Genomic DNA, 23,024 nt, shown 5'->3' on the forward strand with positions numbered 1-23,024 from the left:
GGGCTTAGCCTGGGGAAACAAAGGCAGGATAACACCACTACCAGACACGACAAAACACTAAATAAGCTAACAAATACACAGGAGGCACAAAACAAAAAGACCACACGTAAACAATGGGGAGGACTAGATCCTGTAACTGAAACGGGCCTAGTCCGTGAGAAGAAAGGGAGCGAACGGGATACTAAAAAATGACCAACGAAAAGGCCACATAACCAGCAAGAAAGAGACACACAGTGGCTACGAAAATAGCTTTTTTTATGAGCAACAAATAGCCAGAAATTTAGAAAAAAAGTATACCTGGCCATGGCCAAAATCGAAACCACATCTGAGCGTAACGAGCGGCAAACGAGATCTGGGGAATGGGCCTGTTGCATGATGGGATACCTCAGCCACGAGCCAATTGAAGACTTTGAGTTAGAGTATGGCCGAGTCACAGCCGAGGTTCGGCTCCGAACCCGAGGGTAAGAATGAAGGCGAGATTGGACTACATAACATCTGTTGTTCACTATATTATATTTTTATCACACATTTAAAGGAAAATTATATAAAATGCACTACAGACTGAAGGTCAGATTGCAGCAAGATAAGAGAAAATTGAACACAATACAAAGAGAACACAGAGCTGCATTTGTGCAAACATATTCATAAATGGTTGTGAGATCACTCATTGCACTAAACATGTACGCTGCATATGTACAACCAACTGAAAATGTACAACTGTATGCCCTGTTAATACTGTAGATGAAATCTGAATTGCTTGTAAGCACATGATTTGATTGCTGTTGCAAAGCTGTGTCTATGGCAAAGACAGATAATACACTCAGATTAATGAAATTACGGGTCTATATTAGAATCTCAACCGCTAAGCTTGTCAAACGCCGAAACATCGACAGCTAAACGGTGAAAGCTTAAAATCATAAATGGCCACTTACGCAAATGTTTTCATAGTGAAAAAATCTGCTTGGCCGTTGCAAATTAAAATAAACTTCTAAACCCTAACAAAGTGGAAGGGCTTCATTCCCCACACACCCCTCCTAACTAAATATACTAACTCTGAGACCTCTCTACACTGGCAAAAGGGCATTCCTGATAACGGCCAAGCAAATTCTTTCCCGATGAAAAAAATGTGCTCAAGTGTCCATTTGCGATTTTAAGCTTTCACCGTTTAGCTGCTGACGTTTTGGCATTCGATAAGCTAAGCGGTTGAGCATATAATATAGACCCGAAATTACAGAACACAGTTGGGTAATTCATATCCAGAGTTGTGTAACTGTTTAACATGTAATTACTTTTGCGGCTTAGTGCAAACATGGTAAAATGTGTAAAAATTTAAAAATCAATATCAGCAACCTTGAGTACAATGATGCTTAGTGGCATTGTGCAGCAGTCAGCACCCTGGATCATAATAGCAGCAGAAATTACACCTGTGACCCAAATGTGCGTGTAGCATAAGGTGTAAAGGTGTTAAGGTACACAATAGATAAGATATGCAGACCTTTAAGTTCCACAGTATGACTTTAATGAGGAACGATCATAACGAGTATTAAATCATTACAAGTGAGCGATGACTGTAGGTGTTTCTGCAGTTACATCATACTGACGCCTCTAGGCATCATATATTGCTTGTTTATGCTGGTATTAATAATTTCAAAAACATGCTATATACAAAGTATTAAAGATTTTGCTTAAACATTACACAGTGGCAAACGACTGTGTTGATATTTGATCTTGGTCTACTGCAGATAAAAAGATATTAATTGTTGTTCAATCTATTTATATTGTCATAAATTTCATAGTTTTCTAAATATATCTACAACCAAGTAGTACAGACAGAACTGTTTAACCTCTTATGAAAACTCTCAGCTGGATAAACAAAGTGCTACTAATAGTGTGTGTGTGTGTGTGCGTGTAACTTTACTGGTTGATGAGACATTGTAAGTTGCTTACAAATTATTACTGTGACTTAAAAATCCAGATTGAAACCTAGAACCTAAAGAATACTAAAACTATAAAAATAGTTTGTGCTGAAGTTTGCCATTTGCTCTTATTTAGTAACACCTATTTTTTTCCAGAGATATGTACATCTGTTTGAAATGTGAGGACATAATTCAGTCTTTCAAAAAGCTTAGGCTCCACTCATTGGAAGTTTCAGTTCAAACATCCAGAGCTCCACTGGAGGGAATGAGTTAAATAATCTATATTCACTTCTGCCTGTATTATTTGCACATTGCTCACCTGCATGCAAACACGGTTCACTGTTGAAGAAAAAAAAAAGTAATGCTGTTACAATGTAATTGTTTCAAAGAAACCGATCCATATTTATTTGCTTTGCCTTCATTCACACGCCAGTACTCTGGACAGTACTGAGGGTAAAAAAATAAACCTGCTGCCTAGCTTTCCCTGTGGCACCAGGTGTAATTTCATGGCCAGAATACAGGTGAGCTAGGGTTTTAATCCAGTACACTCCACAGATCTTACCTGTAAAAGCAAGAATCCATGCTTTCTTCTGCAGCTCTTGGTAATTGCATTAGGCAAGTGCAACAGTGTATTCAGACTCGGTGAGTTCAGTTCCCACAAGTAACAAACATATTTTTATTTTAACTCCAGCAAAATTGGCTTTAATGCCATGTTGTTAAGTTATATTATATTTAAAAGCATATATGTAATATCTGCATATTGCACAGATTACTTGTTACAATTCACATTCTTATTTTGGATTTGGAAAGTTATATAGCTAATGTAATAATAAAATTTATTTATTGTAATAAAGAATTTATATGACACATAATGGTTCTAATAATCTAGTTTCTTTTTTGTCATACCCCACACCCCTTATCTCTCTCTTTTTTTTTAAGATATATGTATGGGTCTACTTCATATAATTGAAACCAGACATCATCGAAGACCACATTGTCAAGACAAAAACAACAAAAACCCATTTCAGAGAAAGACAGGAGCAATGAAGCTCTTCCTACAGTAAGTAATCACTCATCCAAAACATCACAAAACCTAAACCGCACCATCCCTAACCCACCCAGTTGGGGGGGGGGCTGCACCCCCAATCCCCCCAATTAAATATATCAACTCTGACATCACACTACAATTGGGAAAAGGGCAAAGTTCACCTTGTCGGCCAATAGGTTACTTACCGGGGGGGGGGGGGGGGTGGTCTTCGTTGCTCCAGTCTTTTGCTGAAATATGAACACACCCATTCTGATGTCATACTTTTCTGCCAAAAAAACAAAATGATTTTCAGCACAGGGAGGTAAGTGCAACCCCTGCAGCTCAGTCTGCCACCCCTAAACTGGCTACTGCACCAACACTCAGCACATCTGTAATGCAACCTGGAAGTAGTGCTTCTGCAGCCCCTGCATTACCTGGCCCATCCACATCAAACACAAATGGTACCCTTTATTAATACTGGTGGAGGTGGGGATTACATCACCTGCCAGAAGTGACTGGTGATGGTGGGTGTGGTTTTAGAAACTAGCATTGACGCCCACCTCAGCCGTCTGGAGAAGCTGCTCCTTAGAATACAAAAAAAAGACCCCGCACATCAAGCAATCCCACAGGAAGTTGAGGAAGGTGACAATGATGACAGTTCTGAGGTTAGGACTAGATTCTCACTGTTCTCATGCTTGATGGGCAATATATCCTACCTATCCCTAATCATGGTGTCTCCCAACCTTTTGTGTCCGTCATCATCCCTGTGTCTGTCCTGTTTTCCCTGTTTGACTGCACTTGCTTCCTTACCTAACCCTCACATTTCTATGTCTCTTCTCCAAAATTCCATTCTTCTTAAAATCCAGAAAAAAGAGCACCTGTCCCACAAAAATAAATTTTGTCTCGTAAATAGCTCTTCACTTTGCATTTGTATCTTCGCGACACACTTCGTTTGGTCCAACTGGCTACACAGCATGACTGCTTTATTGTCACCCATCTGTGTTATGGTGACAGTCCAAATTCATCCAATTTTCTATCCATGTTCACATTACAGTATTAAAGAAGTGGATATAGAATAGTTGAGTAAAATCTTACCATAACCATAGAAGTCCTTCTCTTCCATGTTGAAGTATTCTTAGTGTAGGATTCCCCTGCTTCAGTCGACCTGAACATCAGCTCCTATGTTTGTTTGTGTCTTTCGGCTTTTCCCAGTTAGGGGTCGCCACAGCGGAACTCCGGTCCGCTAATGATTAGCAGTTGATTTTTACATACCGGCTTGCCAGGCCTGACGCACAACCTTCAATGAAGGTATGCCCATTCACGCATGTCTCCACGCAGAAGACGCTCTAGCTGAAAATCGAACCGGACAGCATCTTCCTGTGAGGCGACAACGCTACCGCAGCACCACCACTGCATACAACAGCTTAAACCTGGTTGCTGTAAGTGCTTGGGATGTCACACGTACGGCCATAAACCAGGGACCTTAAATGTGACGTCTGCACGCACAGACCTCAAAATTTGAAGGCCAGTCAGACAGTCCTAAAGAGAGTAACAGGTCCGCCAGAAGTGTCAAGTGTCATACGTTGGCTACTCTGCTCTTGGTGAAGGGTAGAGATTCCTAGTGCCTATGAGTTATGTCCATGGTTCAAACTAAATACAGGGGGTTGAAGGGAGGGAAGGAATACTGCAACATAGAAGAGAAGGACATCTATGGTTATGGTAAGATTTTACACAACTATTCTATGTGCTTCTATTCCTATGTTGCAGTATTCTTAGTGTGGGACACTACCACAGCTTAACTGGAGGGAAGGGTGGAAGAAGAAGTGGAAGATTCCAGAAATCCCTGCAGGATTGCTCTAGCGAAGCCTGCCCTGTATTCCTATGTTGCAGTATTCTTAGTGTGGGACACTACCACAGCTTAACTGGAGGGAAGGGTGGAAGAAGAAGTGGAAGATTCCAGAAATCCCTGCAGGATTGCTCTAGCGAAGCCTGCCCTGGCTCTGGAGATGTGGTGCAATTTGTAGTGTTTGGTGAAGGTGTGAAATGTGCACCAGGTGGCTGCTTCCAGAATGAATGCGGAGTCCATCCCTTTGAGGAAGGCTTTGGAAGTAGCCATGCCTCTGGTGGAGTGAGATCTCACCCCTTGGGGTAAGTGCTTGCCATGGTGTGAGTAGCAGAATGAAATGGATTTTCTGATCCAACATGAAATATTTTGTTTGGAGACTGCCTTGCCTAGAGCCCTGGGATGGAAGGAGACAAACAGTTGGTTAGACTTTCTGAAGGACTTAGTTTTGTCTAGGTAGAATCTAAGTTGTCTGTGTACATCCACAGAATGGAGAATCCTCTCACTACTGTTACTTGGAGAGGGGAAGAAGGTATGAAGGTGAATGGTCTGATTTAAGGACAGTTCATTGACCACTTTAGGCATGAAGGAAGGGTTAGTGCGTAGGGTCACCCTATCATTGTGAAAGGTAGAAGTGGGGGGGGGGTGCAGGCCATGAGGGCCTGTGACTCTGACACTCTCCTAGCAGAAGTAATGGCCACAAGCAGTACAGTCTTTCATGTATACATTTGTAAAGTAGCAGTGCTAGCTGGCTCAAAAGGGGCCAGTGTTAGTTTTTCAAGAACAAAGTTGAAGTCCACGGGTGGTGGGGATTGGTTTTCTACGTAGTCTGATGTGTAAGACCCCTCTCAGGAAAAGTTTTACATCCAGCCTGGATAGCAAATGGGGTATCTAGAGGCAGGCAAGCTGAAATGGTTGAAAGGTGGACTTTTACAGATGATTAGGAAAAGCCATCCTTAATGAGTTCACAGACATAAGCAAGGACTAAGGATGGGTGTGCCTGGCTGGGCTCCCTATCCTTATGTAGACACCATTTGGAGAATCTCTCCCATTTTGATAAATATGACTTCCTAGTAGTAGCAGGTTTCCTGGCCTCACTCAGGACTGTAACCATGTCCTCTGAGTAGTGGTGTCTGAAAGGGATTAGAAGTTTATCACCCAGAGTGTTAGGCCTAACATCTGTTGGTGAGGGTGAATTAAAGTTCCCTTTTGTTGTGTGAGTAGGTCCATCTTGTGGGGTAACTTGTGATTGCCCTTGGCTAATGAGAGAAGTAGGGGGAACCAGTGTTGCCTTGGCCAGTTGGGAGTCACCAGCAAGATTTTTGGTTCGTCCTTCCTGACTTTCAGTAGGACCTTTTGGATCAGTGGGAATGGTGGAAAAGCGTATTGAAACAGTCCCTTCCATGGAATGCTGAAGGCATCCACCCTCCAGGCAGATGGAGAGGGATCCTTGGTGCAGAATGTATTCAACTGTCTGTTCTGGAGGGAGGCAAACAGATCTACTTGAGGTGTGCCCCATGGGTGGACAATGTCTAGAAAGGTCTTCCTGTTCAACATCCATTCATGCTGGGGGGAGGATGTTCCATTGAGAATATCCGCTTGTTTGTTGTCCTGAGAGTGGATGTATGAGGCCTGCAGGGTCAGGTTTTGCTTGGAGGCGAGGTCCCATATTTGTAGAGTTATCCTGCAAAGGAGGTAAGCCCTGGTCCCTCCTTGTTTGTTGAGATAACATATTACTGTGGTGTTGTCTGTGAATATTTGAGGGGGGCCCGGTTGGAGAATAGGAAGAAAAGCCTCCAGGGCCAGAATAACTGCAGTCATTTCCCTCACATTGATATGCTTCTTTTGAAGGGTAGGAGTCCATGCCTTCTGTACCCAGAAACCTTTGCAGATGGCTCCCTTCCCCAGGTCTGATGAATCTGTATGCATAAGTTGGGTTGGGGAGGGGATTTGAAGTGGTAGTCCCGGGTTGTGAAAATCCACCACCTTAGTTCTGTTTTGAGGGCAGGGCAGAATGGGAATTAGTTGTTCTAAGGAGTGTAGGTGTTGTGACTACCCATTTTTCAGGTACCATTGGAACTTCCACATGTGCATTCTTGCTAAGGGAAGCATAGGGATGGTGGCTGCCATCAACCCCAGGAGTTGCAGGAATTGTCTTGCAGATATCCTGGGAGTTAGTAAAAGGTATTGAAAGTGACTGGAGAGGGACAGGACTTGTCCTGGGGAAGGAAAGCCTGCATCAGGTCTGTCCTGATCCTGCAGCCCAGAAAGATTTTCTCTTGCTGTGGAAATAAGGAGGATTTGTTTAAGCTGAGGGTGAAACCAAGGTTTTGTAGAAGGGAGGTGGTGATCCTGAGATGAGCTTGGAGGAGGTCTTCTGCATCTGCTAGAAGGAGAATGTTGTCTAGGTATGGATAGATTTGGACACCTTTCATTCTGCAGTAGGCAATGGCTGGGGTTAGGCATTTTGTGAAGACCCTGGGTGCAGTAGGCAAACCAAAGGGCAAGGCTGTAAACTGAAAATGAGAACAGGGTCCAGTAAAGCTTAAGAATTTCTTGTTGAAGGGTTTTATGGGAATATGGAGATAAGCCTCCTTTAGATCTAGTGTGCCCATGTAGGCCTGGGCTGGTATTAAAGGGAGAAGAGTTTGAAGGGATAGCATTCTGAAAGATGGTACCTTTAGGAATTGGTTTAGGAAGGATAGATTTAGCATTGGTCTCCAAGGCCCATCTTTCTACTGTTCCTAATTTTTGGTGGTCTAATAGAATGGGAGGAAAGAGATGAAATTGATTTTTGGGTGGAAAGGGGATGGGCCCTGAGATGGGGTTTTCCTCCCAAGAAAGTAAGTATCCATCTTATATGACAGTCTGTACCCATTAGTCTGATGTGATTTGTTTCCAAAAAGGGAGGCAGTGGGGTAAGTGGGCTGATAAGGGTAGATGGGCAAGGCAGTCATGCATTGTTGGGTGCATTTCTATCCTGAAAAGTCTGTCTTGGAAGTAGATTGAAAGGAAGAAGGTCTGGAGTAAGTCTGCCTCCTGGTTCCTCCCCTGCGTCTGGTACAGGAGGGGGTGCTGGAGGAAGGAGTTCTCCTGACAAAACAAGTTTTTGCAGGATAATTCCTGTAATACTTAGGAATAAGAGACACAAGCAAACGTTTGATGTACTGCAGCTCCTTACTTTTCTTCTGCAGATTGTTTGCCAAACAAAAGATTATGGTCTAACGGGGCATCCATAATTTTAGATTTGAAATCCTCAGGGAGTGGTTGTAGGCGAAGCCAAGAGTATCTGTGGAGAACTGAAGCAGAAGCTGCAGACCTTGCAGAGGCCTCTCTGGCATCATAAATGTACCTAATGGAATGTCTGGCTACCTGAGAAGCCAGTGACAATTTAGATGCTATGTAAGATTTGGTATGGCAGTCAGGGGAGATTGGAGGCTTGTGAACCTTGGTCCAGGGCATATTTTACCATGTGTGCCTGGTAACTGATAGCTCAGAAGGGCAGGGTGGAGGAAGGTGTACACTTTTTTCCCCACTCCTGTCCATGCTTTTGCTATACTTACCAGTGGGCAGAAGGGATGCTGAAGGAATCAGTCTGAGTTGCTTGTCAGGTAAGACAGCAATAACTGCAGGGTCTGCCAGGGGAGGCTTAGCTAAGATTTTTTGGTCATCAGGCACTTTTATAGAACTTGCCCGGTCTCTTAGAAGCAAGTGACTGTGAGTCTGGATTCTTGGATGCAGAGGTAAAAGCACCAGATATGCAGGTAAAACAGGTGGGATGGCTGCCCAAAAGTAATATCCTCTGGTGGGGTGTTCCCTTCAATGGATTCCTCATCTGGGGAATAGTATTCCATAGGAGAGGCAATTTGTGAGGCATAAGCAATAGACTCATCAGAAGATGAGTAGTAAAGTTCTAAAATCCTCCTCTCCTTCTTGGGTAGTAGGCAAGGGGAGAGAAGTGGCAGAAGCAGGCCTAGGACTAAGCACTGGAATAGTGGAGGGAGAAGAGGTTGTGGGCCTAAGAGCCATAAAGGCCTGCATCAAGGAATTAGTAAACGATTGCCAGTCTGGGACTCCTCCTGTGGTAGGAGTCAAGTGTTTGTTTTTTTTATTTTTGCTTAGAAGGCACAGGTCTGTGAGAAGGCCTGGATTCTGTGGCCTGGGCTTCAGGTAATGGCATCTCAGTCAGTCGTCCAACTGTTTCTGGTCCCCCTTGACATCGGTACGGACCAACATCTGTGCCATCTCCGAAGACGTGCAGGCCATAACTTCTGAAGCAGCTTCCTTGGTGGGAGCCATTGAAGTTGACGGTTCATTCGGATGTCCCTCAACCCCTAGATTGGAAGCTGGTGGGACATCTGATGGCGGAGATGCAAAGGAGGTAGGCCAGGAAACTTTGGCCTTTCTCTGTGGTGGTTCAGTCGAAACGGCCGAGTCGGGATCCATCCTGAGCACAAGCTTTTAGAGACATTGGTTCTCTAAATATAAGTGGAGGGCAGCCAGATAGCTATGAAGGGTCTTCAGAACAAAAGATTGGCAAATGGAATAAGCAGTATGGTCGTGTTCCTACCCTAGACAAAAGACGCAACAGTCGTGCATATCTTTATGCGGTATCTGACGCCTGCAATGGCATCTCTCCTTCTTAGCTGACTTTGGCTAATGATAACTACAGCTAACCAAGCTCAAGCAAAGAAACAGAAACTTTCTCCAACAGGGTACTTAGCTTCGAGTGTAGGAGCAAAGCGACTGATGTGACATCATCTGTGGTTGAAAAGTTCTGAGGTGTGTGTGTGCAGACGCCACATTTAATGTCCCTGGTTTATGGCCCTATGTGTGATGTCTCACACACCTACAGCAATCAGGCATAAGCTTTTGTAAAGGAGCCAATGTTCAGGTCACCTGAGGTGGGGAATCCCACATTAATAATACTGCAATTACTGCAACACAGGAATAGGACATCGATGGTTCTTTCCTAATTTGCTCCTGCAAATTCCTTTACTGATTCCCCTTTGTTCTTCCTCCTGCTTGCTCTCCATTTCACCACGTTCCTAACAACCTCATCTACACCTTTAATCTGGTCAAAAGATAGAATCACATACACACCACACACATGGCCAGACATGGCCTACAATAAAGCCTTCAGTTTTTGTCCTCTGCACTTGCGCTGAGTTTGGCATTGCACACCAACACCAAGCGGTGGTGAATGGGTCTTCATGTACTATGGCAAAACCTGGTGAGATTTTGCCATCTGCCACACTAGGCTGGTTACCTCTCAACAATGCTGCTTAAAATCGCTGTGCTAATTGAACATAGTTTTAAAGCAGAGATAAGGCAGTACTTTGAAATATTTAATTTGATAGTTACTTCAACTGCTGAATGTAACAAAATGAAAATTACTCTGTGAAGTGCTGACACAAATCACTGGTCTGTAGATTTTTTTTGACAATAGCTTCAAGGATTTGATTCCAGATGCATCTCTCATCATTTCTTAGTGTGATGTCATATGTGTATGACATATTTAATCATCCACATATCACAATTTGCAAGAGTTATGATTTTCCATGGAGATGCATTGATTATTACCCAAAAATGAGTCTCTGAAGTGACATCCAAATCCACTACTATTCCACATTTAGCTAACATTGGTCTGCTTGCCAAAGTCTGTTGTCCCTCTCCTAATCATTCTCTATCCTTATGTCACTCACTTCATGCTACAGGGCATATAATGTTAATACTGAGAACAAAACAAATACATGGCCATTAATGTGCCATTAAAAATACTGCAAGATGTATGCTCATCTTTCCTTGTATTCATCCCATCATTCCAACTCATCTGAACATGTGTGTATCTATTAGGTTGATGGATGGTGTCTGCGGACTGACTTGACTGCTCTGATGGTTAATACTAACATCTTACCTTAATTCAATAGTTTACGATTTCTGGTGTACTGTGCAATATTTTAAAATCATCTGTAGGATTCTGTTTTCGACATTTTCAGGTGATGATGGATGACATCTTCATCTAATGTGATGTGCAAACTGTCCTTACTGTGACAAAGTATACTACTCACTTTTCAGGATATATGGCCATGCACAAACAGTTATATCTGCGGAGTCAGAAATATTTTCAAAACATATACCACCCTTTGTCATTTCTAAAAAACTGTACACAGAAATTGTGATTTGCAGTGAGGCCTGCAAAGGAGCTAACAGTTACATCACTGAACAGAGGTAGGCATTAATGATAAAAGTGTGTAAGGCACATACTTTACTGTAGTCATCTACTGTTTGTCATTTGCACTCATGATCACATTTGCTTAGGTAATGCCACCCCTGACACCATCTGTTAAAAAAAAAAAAAAAAAAAAAAATGTGAATGAGTTGGATTGGAACCCTTTGTTATCTGTACTTCGACCATGAGCTTACTGCTCTTACACCTGCTTCCACAGGAAAAACTAGCCAGCAGGTGTAGTTTTTCTACGCTCATTACTGTCCACAGTGCTGAAGAACGCACATCTCCACTTAGCAAAGGAAGGTGAAGCAACAGAAATATTAATAATTTTTTCCATTTAGGCAAAGAAACGTGTTTGCTCATTGCTCAACTCTGTGTAAATGGGCAACAGCAACAGTTCTTCATGTCATAAAAGTTATGACAAAACATTTCCAATATAAAATAAGGTATAAACAAGCACAGTATCTATCAGCTATTTCTCATGTAACATATATTCCTTACAAATTCTCAAGTCATAGAATGGGAATCTTGAATGGGCTAACACTTCACCATTATTCGCGCAAATCAATTTCTCTGAAATGCACTATATAAATGGGTATATTTGGCATGTACTACTATGGTTACTACCTATAGTACAGTTGTGTACACTTACCATAAATGTAGATATTCGAGTGTATTCACTGTTGCAGTCATTACATTTGGGTAATCCTGCTGGCAGGTTGCCCTCAGCTGGCCTGAATTCCAAAGTCTTGGGTCCTGCGTCGGTCGCTGTTGCCCCTTCCCTGATGTCAGGTCATCAGGGGTATAAAAGAAGCAGCCGACACCATTTTCTTCAGTTTTTCTTGCCCCAGATGTCAGGTGCCCCTTTAAAGGGTAGCCAAATTTTATATACATCAATAAATGCACCGATATAAATTTTACCTTCATCTATAAGCAAATACACCACATAGGTTGCATAAATCAGAGAAGGAAAGATAAGATCCATAGAAAAAAGGAGGATGGCAGGTGGGTAACCTGGACTGCAACAGTGAATACACTCGAACATCTACATTTATGGTAAGTGTACACAACTGTACTATGTTCTTCGTGTTTCACTATTGCAGTCATTACATTTGGGTAGAGTCCCAAAGTTATGGTTGGGAGGCTGGAGCTAAACAGCATTAGGAGCAACTATGAGGCCCTGCAGAACTGCAGTGGCAAAGCATGCCCTGGATTTAGAGTAGAATGGAAGATGATAATGCTTTGTAAAGGTGTGCACTGAACTCCAAGTACCCACCTCTAAAATGTCTCTGGTTGGACTCCCCTGAGAAAGGCTGCTGAAGTGGCTGCAGCTCTGGTGGAATGTGGCCTAATGCCCTTAGGCACTGGCTTGCCATGCTGTGAATAGCATAAACGAATGCAGTGGCCTATCCTCTTTGAGACAGTCTGCTTTGAGATAGCCTTTCCTTGTGATCCTGCAGCATATGCCACTAGTAATTGCTCTGTCTTCCTGAAAGCTTTGGTTCTGTCCAAGTAGAATCTAAGCTGTCTGTGTACGTCCAAAGAGTGCAGAATTTTCTCCCCCTTGTTCTGTGGATTTGGATAAAAAAGTTGGCAGATGAATAGTTTGGTCAAGAGCCACACTGGACACCACTTTAGGCAAAAATGTTGGGTTTGTTCTCACAGAGACCCTGTCTGGATAAAAAATGATAAAAAGCTCCACAGCCATGAGCGCCTGTAGCTCTGAAACAGGTCTTGCAGAAGTAATTGCTAGGAGCAGAGCTGTTTTCCAAGACAAAAACTTTATATCAACAGTAGCAGATGGCTCAAAAGGAGGCAGGGTGAGCTTTTCCAAGACATAGTTGAGGTCCCATGCAGGTATTGGTGATCTCCTTGGAGGCCTTAAATTTTTTGGTAAGTCAAAGCTGTGTCCCACAATGTCACGGCTAGTCTGCAAATGGGGTAAGAATGTGTGCCCCCCTGCTTGTTTATATACCACATGACCGTGGTGTTGTCTGTCTTTATCAGTAGTTGTCCCGGATGAAGTAGGTCCTTGAAGGCTGTCGGGGCATTTTGAACAGCTTGCATCTCTTTTTGATTGATATGTAGATGCATTTGGTTTGAGGTCCATGTGCCCTGAATGCATCTTCCTGCCATGTGGGCCCCTCAGGCATAATCTGATGCATCTGTTGTTAGTGTCTGTCTGGCTGGGGGTAATGTGAATGACTGTCCCTTGTTCTGGTGACAAGCCTTTGCCCACCATCAAAACTCCTGTTGCAGGCAGGGAATGACAGTAATCATTGTTTCCAGGCTGTGGCAATGTTGAGTCCAAACACTTTTTCTGTACCATTGAAGTTTCCTCATATGCAGTCTTGAATATGGAATTAGTAGGATGCGGGATGCCATGAAGCCCAAAGCCTGCAGAATTTTTCTTGCAGATAACTGGGCCTTTGTTGCCAACATTGTGAAATAGGTAGTCAGTTGCCTTTGTTTGTCTGGAGTGAGATAAACCATCTGGGCAGTTGTATTCATACTTGCACCTAGTGATGTTATATCTTGAGAGGGTACTAGTTTTGATTTATTTTCACTGACTGTGTACCCTAGCCATGTCAGAAGTCTTTTCACAAATGCCAGATGTTGAAGAAGAATGTCCTTGTTCTCTGCTTGAATTAGACAGTCGTCTAAGTAAGGGTATATTTGTATTCCTCTTTGCAGAATGCAATTACTGGTGCCAGGCACTTTGTAAAGACCCTGGGCACAGTAGATAAGCCAAAGGGCAGTGCAGAGGATTGGCAATGTATTGAACCATCCTTGAATCTGAGGTGTCGTCTGCACGATTGTCTGATTGGAACATGCAGGTATGCCTCTTTTAGGTCTAAAGTCACAAGCCAAGCGTTCTTGCCCAGCATGGACAAAAGCTGCTGCAAAGTCAACATTGTGAATTTTGGAATATCCAGTAATGTGTTCAGAATAGATAGGTCCAGTATCGGCCTCCAGGCCATGTCCTTTCTGGGTACCAAGAACAGTCAAGTAAAATCCTTGTCCCCGCTCTTGCTCTGATGAATGGCCCCCATGTCCATGAGGGATGAAACTTGTTTTTGTGCCTCTGCCCATTGATTTTTTGGCAGATCTGGCCAGCCGTTTGTCTTTGGCAGAGTATGGAAATGGAATTTGTAGCCTTGTGACACTATATTTAGAACCCATTTGTCCTGGGCTATAATGTGCCAATTTTGAGCAAAAAGTGCTAATTTCCCCCCTAAGGGTGCTGCCAGAAAATAAATGCTTGGTGCAGGCAGGGAAAGTCATTGAGACTGCTTTCTGTATGTTTGTGCTTTATCTTCCTCAGCTTTGGAGGTAGAAGCACCCCATTGTTTTGACCTATAAGAACCTTGCGCCTGGGATCTGCCCCTTGAGTGTCTGGATCTGCCCCTTTGAGGTCTGTCTGACACAGGAAAGGACCAATTTTTTGTACGCCAGTGTCTACTAAACCTAGGTGGCTGTACTTGTAAAAACTCTAACAGTTTGCATAGATTTAACTTTGTCTTCCATTTTCTTTAACACCTCTTCTGCCTTAGCACCAAACAACGTATCATGCTGTAAAGGTGCATCTAGTAACTTAAGTTTAACATAATCAGGCAGATTTTGTTCCTTTAACCAAGCATGCCTCCTAACTACAGAACCCGTAACTGTGGCCCTGCAGGAGGCCTCCAAAGAATCAAAACCACATTGCAAAGTATGCTTTCCAGCTTGTTCAGCTGCATGCAATAAATCCTGCATTTCCTTGTTTTCAGCACATTCCGAATTTAACATCATTTTCTGTTTAAGCAATCCCATGAGATGTTGCTGATACTTGAGAATATGAAACTGACAATTTAAGGCCCTTATAGCCAAAGTTGCAGATGTGTAAACCTTTTTTCCCCCATCTACCCAGTGCCCTTGAATCTCTGTCAGAGGGTGTTGGGTTTTTTGCTGGAGAGGCCTTAACCTCCTTGGGACCCAGTGAAATAGTTTCTGGGTCAGCAGCAGGGCTTTTAAAAATAAATTTGTGTGAGTCAGGAACCCTGTAATATCTGTCAGGCTTAACAGGAGCTGGAGGTAAGGAGTCAGGGGTCAAACTAGACTCTGAAAACACATCATCTACAATATCTAACGCAGGGGGAATGGCTAGAGGCCTGTGCTGTGGTAGTAAAAGGAAATCCCTGAGCCTCTTTTTAGATTCTGAAAAATCTTGGCTTTCCCAGTGAAAATGCTCCCTCATGGTATGCAAGGTTTGCCCAAAGGAATAATCCTCAGGAGGGGATGCTGAAGGTATAGATTTCTTGAGCATCAGAATCCTCATAGGGGGGTAAAGAATATCCCTGATCAGAAGAGGAATCATAAGAAATAAAAACCTGATCTGAAGATTCATAGTCAGTCTCTTGCCTAGGCCTCTTATCAGGAGGGGGATGGGAACCCCTGATCAAGGTAATCAGGTCTTCGGCCATCTTGATCATCTGGTTTTGGGCATAGAGGCCTGTACACGTGGCTCATGGGTTTGTTTCTTTACTTTACAAGCTGCTTTAGTCTTTGAAGCTGAAGTCGTTTTAATGTAAAGATGTTGTGGTCTGAATACATCCTCAGAAGCCGGTACCTGCTCAGCGGCTCCGGAACCATCTGAGGGATTAGTGTCCGAGGCTCCAATACTTTGAGTGTCCAGCGGCATGGCCGAATCCACGTGGGAGTCGGTAGTGGCCTGCACCTCTAAAGTAGCGGGTGTCAGGGGCTGTGAAAGCGCCTCACTGAGAACCGGCGACTGGCTTAGGAGAAGCTTCGTCATCGGTTTTGGGCCTCGTTTGTTTTTCTCTATCCTTTTCTTTGCGTTTTTTGTAAACTTCGGTAGTCGGATGGCTATCCGACATTTTAGGATAATTAAACCTGCTACCAAAATACTTTAAAGCAAAAGTATACCAACGCTTAATAGTGCGTTGGTTAAATCTAGCACAAAACCAACAACCAGAAACGGTGTGATCAGGGCCTAGGCAAGGAATACAGTAAGAATGAAAATCCTTATGAGATATTTGCTTTCCACAAGTAATACAATTATTAACTTTTTCTGCCATCGATCAAGAAAAAAGTTTCCCCAATGGGGTACTTAGCTTTATTGAAGACTTTGGTTCTGAAACTCAAACACAAAAATTTCAGGAGTCGGCCGACCGGCACTTTCGAACTGCTTCTGCTTTGGGCACCGCGCGGCAAGAAAGACTGAAGAAAATGGCGTCGGCTGCTTCTTTTATACCCCTGATGACCTGACGTCAAGGAAGGGGCAACAGCAGCCGACGCAGGACCCAAGATTTTGGAATTCAGGCCAGCTGAGGGCAACCTGCCAGCAGGATTACCCAAATGTAATGACTGCAACACTGAAACACGAAGAACATCCTCTAGCTCATCAAAAAGCATTCTTAAACACAACAGAAGGGAAGGGGGTTGTTATTCACTGAGGACATACTTACTCAGGCTCATGTGGCATGCAGCAATACACTTACAAATGATACCTCAGTAATAGGTCCAATGTAAAATATACTACAGAACTAGAGAGCACAACTGTATTGTTGCACCTGTTATGGGATTATACTGACACTAGCCATTAGTCATCATTGATCAAAACATATTGATACTGTCTGAAAAATTTATTACTGTAGACAACAATTTATCAGAATATGAACAAACATACATCAACACTTGCATTCCTGCTGCTTCCACAGTACACATGTGTGCACAAGTGGGTATGTGTGTTATGTAAACAACATATTGAGAAACGGGTACATGCATGTCTCACTTCTGCAACATTCATTACAGCTTATTTCACCTAGGTTAACAACATGATTTTTACAATATGTTTTCACACTGCAATCACAAATGCAAATCTGAAGTCCAGACTTTGCACACAAGTCTCAACAGTATGCTATCTGCAATACTGTGATGATGTCATCCTCTATAAAGACCACTAAGATAATGAAAATATCAGACCTCTGTGATGGCGTGAATGTTAAGTATTGTGTTCTGCAGATGGACTAACTAGTTAGGTAGGGGTTCGAATTACACAACAGTCGGCTTGTGTGTGTGCATAGTCACTAGAGCATGAGTTTATGTCCTAATGTCATCACTCAAGTCTCATTGAGAACACATTTTTACAGTGGTATGTGACTACACAGCAATTTCATACAGCCCTCCCAACCTACACTGATGATGACATCTGCTATAAAGTGTTCTGTGACAGTATTAAAGTCATACTTGTGTTGTGGCACCAGTGTTAAGTACTGTGGTTTTTAGCATGTGCAACTAGGTAGATAAGGGGCTCTAATCTCAATGCAGTCAATGTGTGTGTGTTTTCAGTTAGTTCTCATTCTTGAGACCATTTTAGAGCAACATGAGACGCTCCTACCATCATTTTCTTCTCACCAGACACTGATGATGTCATCAACTATAAAGTCTTCTCTGACAGTATAAAAGTCAGAACTGTGCCATAGTGCTAGCATAAGTACTGTGTTCTATAGCTTATGTAACTAGGTAGTTAGGGGGTTCTAATCTCACTGCAGTCAACTTGTGTGTGTGTATGTGTGTGTTTTTAGTTAGCTGTCATTCTGGAGATCATTTTAGAGCAGCATGTGTGATACTCCTACTAACAACTTCTCAGCAAACAATGATGTGCACTGGGACAATGTAAAGTCAGACATCTGTTGCGGTGCTACTGTTGTGTTGTATGGAGTCTAATGTGTATACCTACACAGGCCTAATTTTCAAATATGACCTCCTTCAACTGCTGCAAGTGTGGTTGGTGGTATATTACTGTCAGTATATGATCTTTGGAATCCGTTTTTTTTCCACTTGAAACTTGAACACAGCTCCATGAATCTAACATCCTGTTTTTCCCTCTGCCAACATAACATCCTTTCTGCAGAACACTGGAGGATGTCATCATCTCAAAGATGCGTACACACATCGTGAAGCACAGCCCTTAAATGACCCTCTTCAAGCCATCTGCAGACCAGTGGATGTGTGATTGCTAATTCTGTCATTGGGTGGTGCACGTCACATAAAAGCAGAGGCAGTATGTAATACAATCCAACACATACACACACATGCACATACCCCTACTATCTTACATCACATACATATATTGATTTGGGTTTAAAGGCTATAATAATAATGGCTATGATTTTACGTCATGTTGGCCATTAGCCTATTAATGTCCTATGACTGCACATGTTAATGTTGCTATCATCCACATGTGCTGTCTTGAGGTGTGGTTGTACGGCAACTCTACAACAGTGTATTCCTATCTGAGATTTGATGTACTGTATTGATGGTCACTGCTGCCATATGATTACATATTCCTTCCATAACAGCTGTAGTAATATTCCTCTTGAGAACTGTTGACATGGGATGATGCTATGTACATCGGTGCCTTAATAAGGCATGTGTTCTTGCAGTGGAGTATATTACCATAATACACACTTCGCATTCAACCATCGCAGTGACACTTGTAGTATGGCATGTGTGCACATATGTGTATACACTTACCAACATGAAATGCTATGTCACATACAGCAGCATTACATCATACTAAATACATGGGCAAATGTGCCTTGTTTCATCCACACACTGTAATGCTGGTATATACACAAACATATACAAAGATCACATTCACTTGACACTGTGGTGAATTCACTGTATGCCCAGTTGTGTTGCGATTCACAAGGATTACTCAGGTGTTGCTCATCAAAATTGTGTGAATGTTAGCATTTGTGCTATTAAATGTTCTGCATGAACTACATCCAGCTCATCTGTAATGTGGCCATATATGGTATCAGGGCCCTCATACAAACCTTTCTAATGATAAACATATACGCATATGATGTGCAAGTGATGCAATGACATGAAATAGGTAGAGTTGTACGACTATGTTAACAGTTCCACTGTGTGTCATGTGATGCATACTCAAGGTTGTATTTGGAGGTGTTCTTACAAAACTTTTAAGTACAAAAACTTACAGGGACTACACAGCTATGTGCGCAAATGGATTTGGATGGCACAACCAATACTCAAACGGAGTCAAAAGACAACTTGCTAGCTGACAGATTTAGACCAAACTTCAACCACCTGTTCACACTGCTCATTAACCAAAGTATACATGCAAACATTACTCAGCATATTTTCTCAAGAAGGCAGCTCATATGTGCAATCTCTAATCCTAAAAACATGCCCTAGCAGACACAGCTGGATTCCTACTTAACCACAGCATCCAGACAGGCTATTTTCTGGCAAAATGATTAATAGCAACAGTCATCTGTCTGCACAAAGTAGGACCATTACCTGACACAGGGAACTATAGACCTACAAAACCCTGACTAGCCTCATCTGTAAGCCAATGGAAAGAGTCATCATGGACCATATCAACTACAACTTTGGTAATCCCCTGGCTATGTAATAAACCCAATTTTGACTTGCAAAGGCTAGATCATATTTGTTAAATCTAGCAGACTTCTTTGAGAAGGTTACCAAGGCCATGGATGAGGGAAATAATGTGCATCCCCCATAACTTGACCTGACCAAGGCACTGGACAGGATTCCACACATAGGCATTACAGAGAAACTGTCTCAACTGGCCATAAACCACTATGCCTCCAAGTGGGTAGCCCAATGGATCACCACCAGGACACCTACTGTCAAAGTATTTGAATTCACCTCTAACAAGAGGACAGTGACCAGTACATTACCACAAGGTTCTGTACTAGGCCCTCTCCTGTTTGCTATTTAATTCACATAAGTCAAGATAGACAAATTTCTGCAACCAGCTTTGCATATGACTGCAAATTGTGGACAATCCTTGAATTCAGTAATGGTATGCAACAGAAATTATTAACACACAAAAATGACTGGCGCCAGAGCCACTGGGACACACTAAATGTCCAAAAAAGCAAAATTAATTTCTGTTGTAAATCAAATACCTAATCTAATTACAATATAGACAGCACACCACAATGAGTACACCCAGTGTTGTGTGTTTTACATACTCATGGAGACAGTAATTTATAAGTTGGACAAGTGTGTATTTGTCTACAGTGGTGACAGATCCCTTCTATGTGGCACAATTCATCATGGCATCTAGCTCAATTCACTACTCATCACAATAATTGAGAACAATACTAACAATTGAGAACAATGCACCCTTTTGCGTGCAACTCACCACACATGTGCAATAGCTGGAGCAACACCAGAGACTTTGCTCAAGGAAGAACTATGGTGTATTAGACAAGTCCTACGTGGAAAGACTGAAACCCATATCACTGTATACTGGTCCCCTACAGACTAATAGACTAATAAGGGCTAATTTGTGTCTGGCTTACGGGGCAGCCTCCAATCTGTCCCTGATGGAAATGTCACACTGGCAAAGCAAATTGCATGAGGGTCGCTCATTCAAAGGATGATAACCTGGACACAATACATCATGTTGGAGTGAGAGAAACATGTCACAGTCACTACCCTTCTCTGGAACAACCTTCTCATTCGTGTAAAGTGAAGACCTTTCCTCACTGTATTCAACTGCAACCTACATCAATGGATGGTTAACTTTAATTGTAATCCAGGTGTTGCTTCAATGCCTCTCATGGATAGAGACAGTTGGTCTTAGACAACGTAGTATAGGCTCATAACTGTGCAAACTTTGTACATACAAATACTTAAAATTGTGAAACATTTGTTAAATATGGCTAGACTTTTATGTTACCTTGAAACAATTAGCCCAGTACTCTTCTATGAACCTATGAACTCCAATTACACCCTAGGTACAGCTATAGTGCAACTGTACAGTGTCATAGACGAAGCAGTACATCACATCAGTATTACCACTTGATAGTTTGCATGAACACATATGCATGCATGTCAGGATTTCATGCCAGTATAACATTTTCACTGGCAATTGTCAGGGGGATAATGCCATGTGGCACGTCTTGAGTTTTGACATGCTCCATGCACTGTTTGGTATGTGAACAAATTACACAGTGACAGCTTCCTTGCTCATTGAGGATATACTTTGCACTGCTGTAGTTTCTGGCCTCATGGGCATAGTTGATGCATTGTCATCAGTCTTACATACTGCTGAACCATTTATTAAAACATACAACTTCTTAATTCAAACATCCATTAAAGATGCTTCAGACAATTTATCCACTGCTATTAAATGTGGTAGATGCATTTAACACCCAGCTTTGTGTAGGGAATCCACTCATAATAGTATGTTGCTTGTATGTGTTATCCTTATGTTCAACACCTATGTCAGCAGGGATGCTTTAGTAAAATTTATGACATCTGGCACAGTGAGCCTGCACACATCGTGTTACCCATTCAGACCTTTGTTATGTATACCTATTAGGAATTGACAGTGCAGACTTCCACTCAAGGTGCTGTACAAGATGCATGTGTGATACATCTTTCTGTGTTGCACCCAATACATATGGAGATCACTGACAACATTGATGGCATGGGTTCCATTATTGCACACGTGGCTTATGAGTCATGCCAACCTATCAAATGGCCAGGATTGCCCCTGAATTCAACTCCAGGTTTAAAACTGTCCCAACTGAACTCTCCAATGATAGTTTATTTTAGGAAAAGGGGTAGTGAATTCCCCTTATATAATACTGACAATCATTATAGTTGTAAACAACTGTTCCTGCAGAATGTGTATAATAATATTCTGGCAATGTCAGAGATTGAGGTTTTTACTTTTAAATTCTTTCTGATTGTGCCTGCTTCTGACAGCAGTTGTCCATGAGTCTGTTGCTATCACTCCATGACTGGGTGTGAGGTATGCTGACATTCCAATCATATTCAAGCAAGTAATTTTGAAGATCTTCACAATATACGCATACCCCCATTTGTATTTATCATCCTTGCTAAACTTCCTCTCCATTGAGCATGTCAGTGATATTTATATCACAATCATTCATCTTTATTGACATGTAGCCTTGTATGACATTCACACACACACACACACACACACATATATATATATATATATATATATATATATATATATACACATACATACATACATATATAAATAAATATACACACACACACACACACACTCACTCTATCATGTGTGGTGATATGCATATACTCACACAGGAGGTGTATACAGCAGTACATACTGTGCTATCTACATAGGTGCTTCATGTTATACTACTGTCTTGTCCTGGAAGTATAAATAGCTTGATATATCCTATCATGGGTTATTATTGCCATATTGTATATGCCCACTTTCTCTTTATTCATTCTTATCATTCATGTTTGTGGCCATTTTAATCAGCACACTTTCCCTGCCTAGTGTATTTTTGTTGCATTGTATTTGCCCTTGCCGATCACCCCAAAATCTATTATTTCAGTCTGCAAGAACTTATAGTGTACACTACACTGAGTATACTTTTCTCTAATGTGCAAATACTGCAGTTGTTGTAGTATTTTCACCCCTGGTAATCACTGTAGCTGTCTGCACAATCTCGCAGAGCAGGTCTGCCCATAGGCATGCTTGTATGCATCTTCTTTCTGCATCTGTGCTGCTCTGCACAGTTTTCTAGCCAGCAGCACTGTTGCTGGTCAAAAAACCTCACTTGTATTCATGCAAGCACGATGCATGGCATACATATGCAATTAGCACTGCTGATCATGCAAACATGTAAATTTCGTGTAGCCTTCGCACAAAGCCTATGTGGAGTTTACTGAATCCCCATGACAAACCTGATAGGGTACATGAATTCCACATAGGAATAATAAAATGTAAAGCAGCAGCAATACATACAATGCACTGACTAGGAATGTTGACTGAAACAGAACAAGAGTCGTGCAATCTGCAGTGTACGTCATAACAACGATCAAGAAGATGAAAAGTTGACTGAGATGCTTAATGGTATTCTTGGAACTGAAACATATATCTGTTTCTGGATTACTATTTACTTTTGTTACATTTTAGAACACAATGTCAACCCT

General features: G+C 42.1%; 1 protein-coding gene across 2 annotated transcripts in view; it reads right to left on the reverse strand.

Moving 5' to 3' along the window:
• PHTF2 (putative homeodomain transcription factor 2) overlaps window positions 1-23,024 on the reverse strand; it is a 1,638,259-nt gene that overhangs the window by 109,634 nt on the left and 1,505,601 nt on the right. The window lies entirely within an intron of this gene.

The sequence above is a fragment of the Protopterus annectens genome, chromosome 11.part0 (assembly GCF_019279795.1).
Source record: "Protopterus annectens isolate FY-2018-M chromosome 11.part0, PAN1.0, whole genome shotgun sequence".
In the NCBI taxonomy this organism is placed as follows: Eukaryota; Metazoa; Chordata; order Ceratodontiformes; family Protopteridae; genus Protopterus; species Protopterus annectens.